This window comes from Tamandua tetradactyla, chromosome 12 (assembly GCF_023851605.1).
Source record: "Tamandua tetradactyla isolate mTamTet1 chromosome 12, mTamTet1.pri, whole genome shotgun sequence".
In the NCBI taxonomy this organism is placed as follows: domain Eukaryota; kingdom Metazoa; phylum Chordata; class Mammalia; order Pilosa; family Myrmecophagidae; genus Tamandua; species Tamandua tetradactyla.
Window position 1 is genome coordinate 20,247,025 of NC_135338.1, and position 12,289 is coordinate 20,259,313.

The 12,289-nt window shown below is 55.0% G+C and overlaps 1 long non-coding RNA gene across 1 annotated transcript; it reads right to left on the reverse strand.

Annotated features, from left to right (window-relative positions):
* Window positions 1-6,788: 6,788 nt before the first annotated feature.
* Window positions 6,789-10,685, reverse strand: LOC143651854 (uncharacterized). The gene is made up of 4 exons (XR_013160285.1): window positions 10,576-10,685; window positions 8,787-8,928; window positions 8,420-8,491; window positions 6,789-7,846 (listed from the first exon to the last, which is right to left on the reverse strand). It is a non-coding gene; the product is annotated as an uncharacterized LOC143651854 (long non-coding RNA).
* Window positions 10,686-12,289: the final 1,604 nt, after the last annotated feature.

Below are 12,289 nucleotides of genomic sequence, written 5' to 3' on the forward strand. Positions count from 1 at the left end.
AGTGAGTATACTGAGGAATGCCTAGATTATACAGTGATGGTGATTAAATGTTCAAATAAAAAAACATTTTTACATGAGGGAGAACAAATGAATGTCAGCATTGCAAAGTGTTTAAAATGGGATTGTATACAGGAAAAAGTATCATCAGTGCAAGCTAGGGTCCATAGTCTACAGTTATATTATAATATACTTCCACTGAGTGTAACAAATTTAGTATGCCAAAACCAAACATCAACAAGTAGGGGATATGAGAGAGGGGTAAGGATTATTTGAAGAAGAAAAGGAAACATCTTCATATCAACTATGGTGGTGAAGGCATGGCTATTTATCTAAGTTGGATTATATGATGTGTGAATAAAACTGTTTAAAAATGAACAGAGAAAAACAAGTGCTACAGAAAATGTGGAGAAAGAGATGTACCTATTCACTACTGGTATGGAAGCTTAGAGGTGTAACCCTTCTGGAGGGCAGAATGGTGGCTCCACAGAAGGCTAGGGTTGAGCTTGCCATATGATCATGCAAACCGATGGCTAGGTATACATGGAAGAACTGAGAGTGGGGTAAAAATAGATATTTGCACACTGCTGAATATGGTAGCAGTGTTCCATATTCACAATGGGTGGTGGTGGTCTGTTTTGGTTTGCAAACTGCCAGAATGTGATATGCAAGAACTGGAACAGCTCTTAAAAAGGGGAATTTAATAAGTTACTAGTGTACAGATCTAAGTCTATAAAAATATCTTAACTAAGGCATCCAGGTAAAAATAACTTAATTCAGGGAAGGTCAGTGGATACAGAACATCTCTGTCAACTTGGAAGGCACCTGCTGGCATCTGCTAGTCCTTTATCCCTGGGCTTTGTTGCATTCAGCCTCCAATCGTGTGGTGGTTCCTCAGTTTGCTGCTCAGGGGCCAGACTTCATCTATTGGCTTTTCATGGTTTTCTTCATGTTCTGGTTTGCTTTATATCTCATGGCGACATCTACTGGCCTCCAAGCATCTCCAAACATATGTTTGTCTGTTTTCCAAGTGTTGGCATCTGAATCAGCTCTCTCTCTGCTGGGTCTGTGATTTCTTCAGACTCTCTCAACAGTTTTTCCTCTTTTGAAGAACTCCAGTAAACTAAAGAAGACTCACCTTGAATGTGCAGTCACATCTCCATCTAATCAAAAGGTCATACCCCCAATTGGGCATGCTGCATTTCTGTGAATGTAATCTAATCAAATGTTTCCAACACAGGAGGGGATAAAGAAATATAACAAGGTATCAGTGACTGAGGAAGTTCAAATAGAGTTGAACTGCTACTCTGAAGGTCACTCTTATGCAAGTTACTGTTAGAAATTACTATCTATCATAACTTGTCAAACCAAAACCAAAACCATGGCAGCCAATCCTAAAGAACTCCTAAGGCAGAGAGCCTTCTGTACCACATGCAGCAGCCCTGGTTGCAGAGGCAGACGAACTGAGAGACAGAAATCTGGAGCCTGGTGAGGAGGTTCAGAGGCACGGAGCCTGTGGGAGTGCATAGATGGGAGCCTGAAACCAGGAAGTAATCCAGGCCATGTTATTTGGCTACATTACCCTCAACACTGCAGCCCAGTGACCAGCAACTCACCCCACACCCCATGCATATGAACCCCATCACCTGCTTCCATTCCTCATTCTCCAGGTGCCCCCACCCCACCAGCCCCCCAGTGTACATAACAGCCCCACACCCCTACCCCAAGTGTAGACCAACCCACCTCTCCTGCACCCTTCCTGAGCACCAACTCCCCCTCCCTGTTCCCTGCAGGCTGTTGCCAGTGTATAAAGGTTGTGGGCACCGCCGGTTCAGGGAGCCAGAATTTGTCCCGCGTGATGCTGGCTCTGGGAAGGAATGTCCTTCATCTCCCACAGGGCCTTCTGAGAAGGGTGAAGCTCGCTCACCTGAACTGTTCCCCCGGGAAGGTATGTTTTGCAGGCCTGGGCAGAAATGCTGACAAAGGGACCAGAGCTGCTGCGTGTCCCCTGGGCCGCTTTTCCTCACCTTCACCCCACAGACCATGGTGCCCCTGACCTCGGCGGCCCGGGCTGTGCACTTTCTGCTGGAGAAACCCCCACTGGCTCCCGTCTTCCCCGGCATGGCCCTTCCAGCCAGGGGTCGCCCCGTCCCACCCCCCACCCCATCCCCTGTCCGGCCAGTCACCCTGCCCAACCCCCACACCAGCCTGGCCGCAGAGACTGGCCTCCACGGCCCCACCCCTCCCCCAGGCACGGTGCTCACCAGCCATGCCCACACTGCGGACCGAGCCCCTCCTCTCCGCCCGGGCACCATTTCCCCACTGCCCCTCGCCCCCCCCCCACAGCGGTCCCTGAGACAGTCGGCCTGGCGGGCCCCATCCATAGAAGAGCAGCCGCGCGGGGCGCCCACCAAGCATCGTGGCCAGCAGCAGTGGGAAGCCTGGCCGCCTGTCCCCACTCAGTGCCCAGTAGCTTAGACTTTGACCGACCGGCCTCCTAGGCCTCATCATAACGTTCCCCGTGTGCTGACGAACAGGTTTAAGGGAAGGTGTGTGCAATAGATACGTAGCTCACCTGGAGAAGCAGGTGCTGCCTGGCCGGCTGCAGGTGCAGAACTGGCCGGAGGACTTCTCGGCATTGGTCACCGTGCTTTCCATCACCTGCAGCTCGACGTCCCTGGGGAGGTGGGCGCGCCCGACCAGGTCAGGGCAGCGATGTGTGGACCCCCATTGCCCCAGGAGCAGACAGCGGTCACATCACTCAGAGACCACTACTGATGGGGCTGGTCCCACCGGGCAGCACCCCTCACGTCGCTGTCCCCGGGATCAGGCTGCCAGCGCCACCAACAGGCCCATTAGGATACAGGAGGCCAGACATCAGGGCCAGTGGCGGGTCAGGGATGGAAATGTGCATTTAGATTTTTCCTTCCTGGGACCCTCTTAATCGACTTTTTATCTTCCTAGCAAAGTTATTTTTTTTTAGGGCAATCCCATCTTTCCCCTGTTGTTCCCCCATTCTACCTCTGCCCCCAACCCCTTGGCAGTCTCCTTCTCTGATGAGACGGCCACTTCTCACTTCAAGCAGGCGGGAGCCTGCTGCCTCGGCCATATATGCACCCAGCCTGGTGCTCGCCGCTGACATGCTCGCTTTCATTTTCCCAGCACCCGCCCTCCCTCGGCCCACAACCCTCCTCGCTCTGGTGCCAGCTTGTTGCTGCCCCCCCACACACACACCTCTCTCCATGGGACCAGAGACCCCAGACAACCCCATCCCTAAGCTGGAAACTCTCTGCTGGGTGGTCCTTTGTCCTTCTCCCAACAAATCAGTGTGCAAAACACTCCACATGGACACCTTTGTAAGGAAGCTCTTCTCTCATCACCACTTCAAAATTACGGAACCAGGGCCTAGAGAGGCATAACATCTTACTACAGGTCACACAGCCGGCCACAGAGTTTCCCAGGTGGGGCCCTCAAGTTAAAAATACACATCTCCAGGCCCCAACCCATCCACCCACCACCAGCCTTTAAGTCAGGATCCCCGTGAGCTGAGCGAGGCCCAGGAAGCTGCATTTGTAACTCACACCTCTGGTGTTTCTGAGGCACCTTCAGCTGCAAACCTCAGAACAGACAGAGGAGAGGCAGGGGAGCCATGAGCAAGGGGAACAGAACCCTGCAGGGACTGGGCGGCCAGGGTGAATCCAAAGAAGGGGCGCTGCAGGGTGTGGGTCGGAGGCCTGAGGGGTTTTCCAGGTGGAGGTGAGCTAGGAAAGGCGGGAGTGACCCAGTGCATCTAGATACCCCCAAAGTTGTGACATTGACTGTGGAGAAGCTGCAGAGATCCCAGAGCCTGGGCTTCCCTTGACCTTGAGATGGGCAGGGCACATGAGTGGGGGTCCCCCCTCTTCCCAGAAGCAGTCCCAGGCTGTGCTCACCTTCCTTGGTGCACCAGTTCCTGAAAACCCACCTTCCTCCTCTCTTCCCAGCAGGGCCACTCACCTGGAGAGGGCCACGTTCATTGTGCTGGGGACTCAGGCAGGCCCAGCGGTCCCTCAGGCCCTAGGGAGGGTGGGTAGGGCTGGGCGCAGCTGTGTGGCTGCGGCTCAGGGGACGCTGCCACCTGGTTGCCAGGTGACGTTGCCATCCACAGCCGGCCATGGGAGGAGCCACAGCCCATGGTCCAGGCAACCCCTCCCCGAGGCTGGGCTGGGCTTCCCCAGGAGCTGCTGAGGGGGGGCTCGCCTTGCTTTGGCTCAGGGCTCCACGCCTCTCAGAACTGGGGTCCCAAACAGGTCCCCACTCGCCCTTTAGCTGGAAGCTCTTGTGGAGGTGGGACCAGTGGCGGGGTACCCTGAAGGTGGCAGAAGAGGCCTTAGGGTGGCTTGCCTGGGGCTCGGCCCTGGGCTGGGTCCTGTGTGTGGCCCCTGCCCACAAGGGGGCTGTCCCTGCCTGCCCCCCTATTTGCCCCCTGCCTACCCCCCTGCCTGCCCCCAACTGCCCCCATCTGCCCCCACCTGCCCCCCACCTACCCCTACCAGCCTTCCCTAGTGATCTGGTTACTGGGAGGGGAGTGAAAGATCACAGTAAATTTGGGGGGATCCAAGGCCTCAAAGCTCCAACCCTCCATCCAGTCCCCAGGAATGCTCTTCAGTTGAATGGGGGAGGGTAGGTAGGAAGTAGTTCAAAAGAACATCTTTAACATTTTTCCAGAATGTTATTGCTTTTATCTCCTTATTGTAACAGTACCTGCCCATTTTGGAAAAGTAAGAAAATAAAAATGACACACAAAAGAGAAAATAAATACAAAACTGTGCTGATGTGAGTATAATAGATTTAACCAACGGTAAGAGTTGTGCATTTCAGTGTATATAAGCTTTACCTTAAAAATAACGAGGATGAGAGGAGCGAGGGATTGGGGTGGACAGGGCCAGAGACACAGGTGAAAGCAGGACGGCAGAAGATGGGAGACATTGTCACCTGGCGGTGGGTGCCTGGGCTGCCTTATCCAGCTCTCTTTATTTTGTTTGTCCACGTGTGAATGTTTTCCTAATGCATCAGGTTTTTGGTTTTGTTTTGTTTTAAGCACATAGGAAAATCATGGCTCTGGTGTGAGCCAAACACAAGTCCAAATCTCAGAGCCCAGCTCTGCTGTGTGACCTTGAGCAAGTCATCTAACCTCTCAGAGCATCAGTTTTCTCCCCTATAAAATGGGAGCATGACAATACCTACTTGCCCCTCATTGCTAGGAGAAAGGAGTGCCTGGCATGGGGTGAAGGATGGGCTGGGGGGCCAGGCAGTCACTGCATTTACTTGGGGCTGCAGAGACACAAGCTCAGATGTTGACTGCTTCCGGCTGCCGTCCGCCCCTGCGCCCAGCTGGTGGCCACGTCCGAGGTCTGCTCGGTGTCCCGGGCCATGGCCTGCCCGACGGTGCGGCTCATGCCTCTTCACTGGTCACACCTACCTTCCTCCCGCCCCATCCTTTCCATATGTGTGGGCACACTTGTCACTGCGTTACCTTTGCTTGGAGGTGTGACGTGCACTCAGGGTAGTGTGACATGCACGTCTCAAGTGTGCAGCCTAATAGGCTTTTACACCTGAGTAGCCACCACCCAGGTCAAGATGTGGAACATTGCCCACCCCCCAGAAACCCCACCCCTCACCATCTGCTCCAGATTGTACTCTTCTCAGTACACTTTGCCGAGGGCACTCTCTGACTGTAACATGCTCACTGGCTCCCCAGTGCTCAGAGCAGGGCTTTCCAACCCCAGCTGTGTGGGAGAATCCCCCAAAGAATGTCCTCAAAAGTCAGAGACTGGCCCTCACTGCCCTCCTGCAGTGAGTTCCCTTGGTGATGCCGACTTGCAGTTAGGTTTGGGGTGCCTGCAATCTGCTAAGTGGGGTCCCTGGCCCAGTGGCATCAGCATCACCTGGGAGCAGCCTATAACTGCAAATCCACCCAGGCCCGTGCAGTCAGAACTCTGGGGTGGGCTCAGGAGCCTGGTTCCACCATCCAGCCTCCAGGGAATTCTGCTGCAGGTTCCAGGTTGAGACCCCAGAGCTCAGCCCCAGCCCCTCACATGCTGGCCCCTTGACCCAGCCCAAAGCCCTCTCCTCCAGGAAGTCTTCCCCAACTGCTGCAGCTGGAAGAAGCCCTGAGCCCCTGGGGGTGTCACCCTACAGACTCCCAGGAGAACCTACTCCCCAGGAAGTGGGAGGGCAGCCAAAGGCCCTGGCTCAACTCACCCCAGGGCTCCAGGAGGCAGAGGGTCAGCTTCGACCCCATGTGGGGCGGGCGTTGGTTCCTGGATTTCCTTCCCATCAGCCAAGCTGATGAGCAGAGTATGGGGAGACAACGTGGCTATGCAAATGTGCGCTTTATTACCTGCCCCCACCTGACCACAGCCGAGGGGGGAGTCTGCTGGCCGCCCCAGGCCCGAGTTTGCCCTTCCTCTTGGGCCCAGTGTTGGCTTGTCTGGACGTCTCCACCCTCTGCTCTGCATCCCTGTGGGAGGCTCAGCATGGGAGACACGATGCTGAAGTTGTTGTGCATGTGAGCCGTCAGCCGGGAGAGCTGCGACCTTCCGGAGGGCAGCTGGGAACTGAGCTCAAAGGCGGGGAGCTTTCAGAGCAGCAATGGGGGGCGGCTGCGCTGACCGTGGATTCTCAGGCGCATCTTCTGGAGCCAGGTGTCCCTGGTGCATCAGAAGGGCTCCACGTGGGCACCAGGAGCACCTCGCTTCTGCGGCTACAGCACTCAGGCTTTCCCGAGGCCGCCGGCCCTGGGCGTGTGTGTGCACGTGCACGCGCGTATGTCTGGTTTGGTGGTTTAAGCTTATTGTTGAGTGTATCATAGCTTTTTTTTCTTTTTTAATGAGGTTGTGTGGAGACATATTCACACGCCATACAATTCATCCCAAGTATACAATCAATGACCATGTCATCATGTAGTTGTGCATTCACAACCACAATCAATTTTAGAACATTTTCATTACTTCCCCACCAAAAAAATCCTCTGCCCCTTATTGCCCCTCTTATTGACACCTAGCAATGGTGTTGATGAAAGAATATTAAAATTTGGTTGTCAACTATAGCCCACAGTGTAATAGGTGCATTTTCCCATATGCCCCTCTATTGTTTACTCCTCGGAATAGTGACCCACTTCTGTTCCGGTTCATGAAAGACCTGTTTAATATTTGCACAGTCACCCACAGTTATCCCCCACCACAGGGTCTGCTGTCTTACACAGTCCCTTGTTTCCACCTCTAGCTCTCCTTCTGGTGACATACACGGTTCTAAAATGTCCCTTTCTACCAAAGTCACACACGTAACTCGGCGCTGTAAATTACACTCACCATAATGTGCCGCCATCGCCTCTGTCCGTTTCCAAACCTTTACGTTCAACCTTATCAAACGTTGTGCACACGTCGCTCTGCATTCTCTGGCCTCTCTCTAGCCCCTGGTAACCTCTGTTCTAGATTTTAACTCTGTACGTTTACAAATCTGCATATTGTAATTGCATCATTGCAATACATACAGTATTTGTCCTTTTTTGTCTGGCTTATTTCACTCAACTCTGTGTCCTCAAGGTTCCTCCGCATTATCACCTGCTTCGGGACTTCCCTCCTTCTTACAGCTGAAGAATATTCCCTTGTGTATTGTTTATCCGTTCATCGGCTGACGGGCACTTGTGCCGTTTCCGTCTTGGTAATTGTGAATGACGCCGTTAGGAGTAGTGGTGCACACGGGTCTGGTTGCGTCCCTGCTTTCAGTTCTTCCGGGGCTACCCCGGGTAGCGGGACCAGCATTGGCCCCTTCTGTTCTCACCAAGACACTGACCTCGTGGGCTCGGCTGATGAGAAATGTTGGGAGAGCAGGAGGGGGGATGAGAGAGGAGCTGGGCAGTGGTCCAGGTCCAACCCTGGGTTGGCCGAGTCTGCCCCCCACCCCTGCACAGCCACGGGCCAGGTGGGAGAAACCCATCCCCCACCCCCACCCCCATCCCCCGCCCTTGGCTGGCCTGGGGAGGTGGCCCCTCCCCCACACCTGGGTGATCTCATCACCCCCTGTCAGCTGTCCCTTTGCCTGAGCCAGGGGACCCTGACCAGCTTCTCCCCCGCTGCCCTGCTCTCTGCTTGGGGCACGATGGCCCTCCCTGAGGCTTTTCTCTTAAGAATGCCTGGGGTGGGGGGCATCCTATGCAGCTGATCACCCCTCCCCCCCACATTCACTCTTGGGGTCTGAAGAGTACAAACCGCCCCTCGGCTCTGCCAGGGTCTCTGCTGGTTCCACTCTCTCCCCACGAGGGGTCTCCCCTGCACCTGCTGCCCTGAACCCTCCGACCTCACACTTGCCCATGCCCCTCCAGCTCTGACCCCTTCCCCTCCTCCAGGAGCGACCCCCTCCCGCCAGTCCACCCACTTACCACAAACAGCCTGCTGGCCATCTCTGTGGTCCTTCCTATGGGTGGTTTATTTTCCCACTGAAAGCTCAGCTCCTGGAGAGAAAGGGGTGGGCCTCGTACTTCCCCACTGATCAGGGACTCCCTGAGGCAGGTCCAGTATGGCCCCGAGGGGAGAGGTGCCCCTCGCCGGTCCCTGCCCTGGGTCCTGGGCCCACCCCCTGCATATCCCCTGCATCTTCTCCGGGTCTTTGGCCCAGCTCAGCTCTCCTCTGGGGCTCTCGGGTGGCCTTTGTCCTTAGATGCCCCATCCCTGCAGCCTGGACTTAGCGCCTCCCTCCATCCCAGGGGGACCCTCCCGGCCCCGGGCACCAGGCCAGAGAATTGCCACCTGGAAAGAGCCCGGAAGGCTACCGTGATGGAAGGACAGAATCTGGACTCAGCAACTTGGAAGCAGTGGGCAGGAGGGTCTCCGAGGGTCTCCGAGGGTCTCCGAGGGTGGGGTGAGCCGTGAGGAAGCTGGAGGCTGTGGGCTGGGGAGAATTCCCCCACTCAATTCCTCACTGCTCCCCTTTCCACCTCCCTCTTAGCAAAAATTGGCAAACAATTTGCCTTCCCTCCCGACCCCATCCCCTCGGCCCCCCTCACCTGTCCACCCCTCCCACCCCCCCAGGCCCCCAGGAGATCCGAGGTGTGAAAGCCCCGGGCCCTCCCCCCAGCTTACCTCTCCTGCCCGCCGTCTCTTTCTCCCTGGAAATTGGGGGACTACTTTGATTCTGACTTTGCAAATCCTACCCCTCTCTGCAGTGCCCCCCGACAGATCACTCCAATGACACCCATACTCACCTCACCGACTGGTGGGTGCCCTGCCCACTCAACCTGGGGGGCCAGGCAGAGGGAATGGGGTCCTGCCGGCTCCTGAGACACCTGGGAACCAGTAGGCCAGCAGATTTGAGATGAGAAGTATCACCTTAAAATTCAACCTTTTCTGCTCACTGACCCCTCGGGGGCCAGGAGAGATGGCAGAGGAGGTTCATGGGGGGAGGAGGGAAGAGGTTGTAGGGGGCTGCAGGGGGTCACTACTGAGGTCAGGGGGTGGTGGGGGCCCTCAGGACGCACACCAGAGAGTATGCACATTGGAGACAAAATTGCTTAGCACAGGGTAGATGAGACAGGAGGTCGGGGAGAAAGAACAGAGGTTTGAGTCACATCTTAAAAGAAACGTGAAGGAAATTTTGTAAACTCAAGTTACCTCCAGGCTTGGCAAGACAGAGCCATCTCATGGCAGGAGAGAGAATAGCTCATGCTGGGGTGCAGAGGGGAGGCCAGTGGGGGGGGATGCAGAGGCTGGAGGGAATGGGGGCTGGGGAGGCGGGCACCCCAGCCTGGCTCTCCAGACCCCTCACTGCCCTCGGGGGTCCTTCACCGCCCTCAAGTGTCCTTCACAACCCTGCTGACGGCTCCCGTGGCATCAAGTGGGCTCTCTCTCCCTCAGGCCATGTGAGAGAGGCTGTCCCATCCGTCCCTGCCCCATAAGTCCAGTGGGCACCTCCAAAGCACAAGGCCCTCCTGCTGCCAGACTGCCCACCTGGGAACTAGCCTTCATCATAACCTGCTCTCAAGACTCATTTTCCCTGTTGGCCTCTATTGTCACTGAGCTGTTTTTTCCCGCTGTTCTGGGAAATCATGGGAATGGCCATTCGTATCTGTGGCCTTTTTACTTTACATGTGTGACTTTTTATTTTGAAATCGTGACAGTCTCACATAAATAGCACAGGGCCTCCTTTGCCCAGATTCCCTGCTTGCTACCGTGTTGCCCCGTTGGTGTTCTTGCTCTCCGGCCTTCCCCGTGTTGGGGTGCCTGTTGTGTGTGCCTGCCGGCCTCTGTGTGTGTGTATTTTCTGAACCACTTTAGTGCCAGCTGCAGTCCTGCTGACCCTTTCCCCAAATACTTGAGTGCATATTTCCTAAGAGTAAGATGGGCTTCTTACATAACATGCCACAAATCTCAAAATCAGAAAGTTAACGTTTTACATTCTGTCATCTGATCCACAGACATTATTCAGATTTTAATTGTCCCAATAAGTTCCTTCATAGAACATTGTATTAGTTATGGTTCTCTAGAGAAACAGAATCAACAGGGAACACTTGCAAATATAAAATTTATAAAAGTGTCTCACATGACCACAGGAACGCAGAGTCCAAAATCCACAGGGCAGGCTGTGAAGCTGACGACTCCAATGGATGGTCTGGATGAACTCCACAGGAGAGGCTCACTAGCCGGAGCAGGAATGGAACCGGTCTCCTCTGAATCCTCCTTAAAAGGCTTCCCGTGATTAGATTTAGCATCACTAATTGTAGAAGACACTCCCCTTTGGCTGATTACAAATGGAATCAGCTGTGGATGCAGCTGATGTGATCATGACCTAATCCTATGAAATGTCCTCATTGCAACAGACAGGCCAGCACTTGTCCACTCAGATAAACAGGTACCACAACTTGGCCAAGTTGACACATGTCTCTAACCATGACAAACATCAAGGGGCAAATACTTTTCTCCTGGTCCAGGATCAAATCTGGGGTCACCGCTGCCTCTGGTCAGCGTGATATTGACACTTCTGAGGAGTCTCAGCCAGCGGTTTTGGGGAACGCCCCTCTGTTTGAGTCTGTTGGTTTCCTCGAGCCTCGTGTCTGGGTAAACGCTCTGGCAGGAGCCCGCAGTCGAGGCGGTGTCCTGCCCTGGTTATGGGAATGTCTTCCCCAGACCTCTGCTATCCTGGCAAGATATCCCTTGTTCCCTCCACCCTTTCCCATGTGACATAATTTCCAGAACTGTCACCACTGGCCCCCATATGGAGCATTGACAGTGACAGATGCCAGTTCAGTCAACCCCTGTCCACCACCAGCTCCTGGCCAAGATCTGGGCAGGTGGCACATGTGTCAGTCACAGGTGATGGGGCCTACCCGGTATGGCTGAACCCAGGCTTCTCCTCCCAGCTGGGACCCTGTTTGCCTCAGTTTCCTCATTTGTAAAATGGGTACAGAGGGTCATCCTGCAGAGCTCGGCACAGCAAGGGGTCCTCAGTGTGCAGCCACAGTAACCCAGGTGGGGTGATGGGTCCAGGCCCACCCTGGCCCGGGGCCCACCAGGGGGTCAGACCACACTGGGCTCAGGAAGCTCTTCCCTCCTTGGCTCTAGCCCCTGCTTTTTGAGTCAGCAGAATATGGACTTAGCTTCTTTCAGCAGCTGTTTCACAAGCTGCATGGAGCCCACAGGCCGGCTGTGTGGGCAGGAAGAGGTGCTCAGTTGGGGCTGCTGCAGGACCCATTGTCAACCTGGTTTTGTAGTTGGGCGGGACCCCCTAGTGGATCTTCTGATTTGGAGCCCGGCTTGGGGGACAAGCTGAGTGGCTGCAGTGGTGGTGGATCCTGCTGGGGAAAGTGGCTGGTTGGTCCTGGCCCCAGGCACCAGGGAGGGCTGAGGCTGGAGGGGCTGTGGGAGCAGACAGCAAGCATGCATCCCGGCTGTGCGGGGGCTTGCACTAGAAAAGAGTGCTGACAGGGCCAGGGTGTGGGCTATGGGCAGCCTCTGAGGGTGGGGACCAGGCTTGCTCCCCACCCCTCCTTGCCCCCAGTTCTGCCTCCTTTGCCCTCTGGGGGGTGGTGTTGGCAGGATGAGACCCCTTGTTCCAGATGAACTCGCCCTGCCCGGCCCCTCACCCCCAGAGGCTGCCCGTCACCTGGGATTTGGTCTCTCCGACTGGTTCTTTGATTGATTGTGGTGGACAAAATAAAAATCCCCAGATGTGTCCACCCTCGTCCTGGAACCCATGCACGTGTGACCTCATACACAAAAGGGTCTTTGCAGATGTGATTAAGTAGAGAATCCTGAGG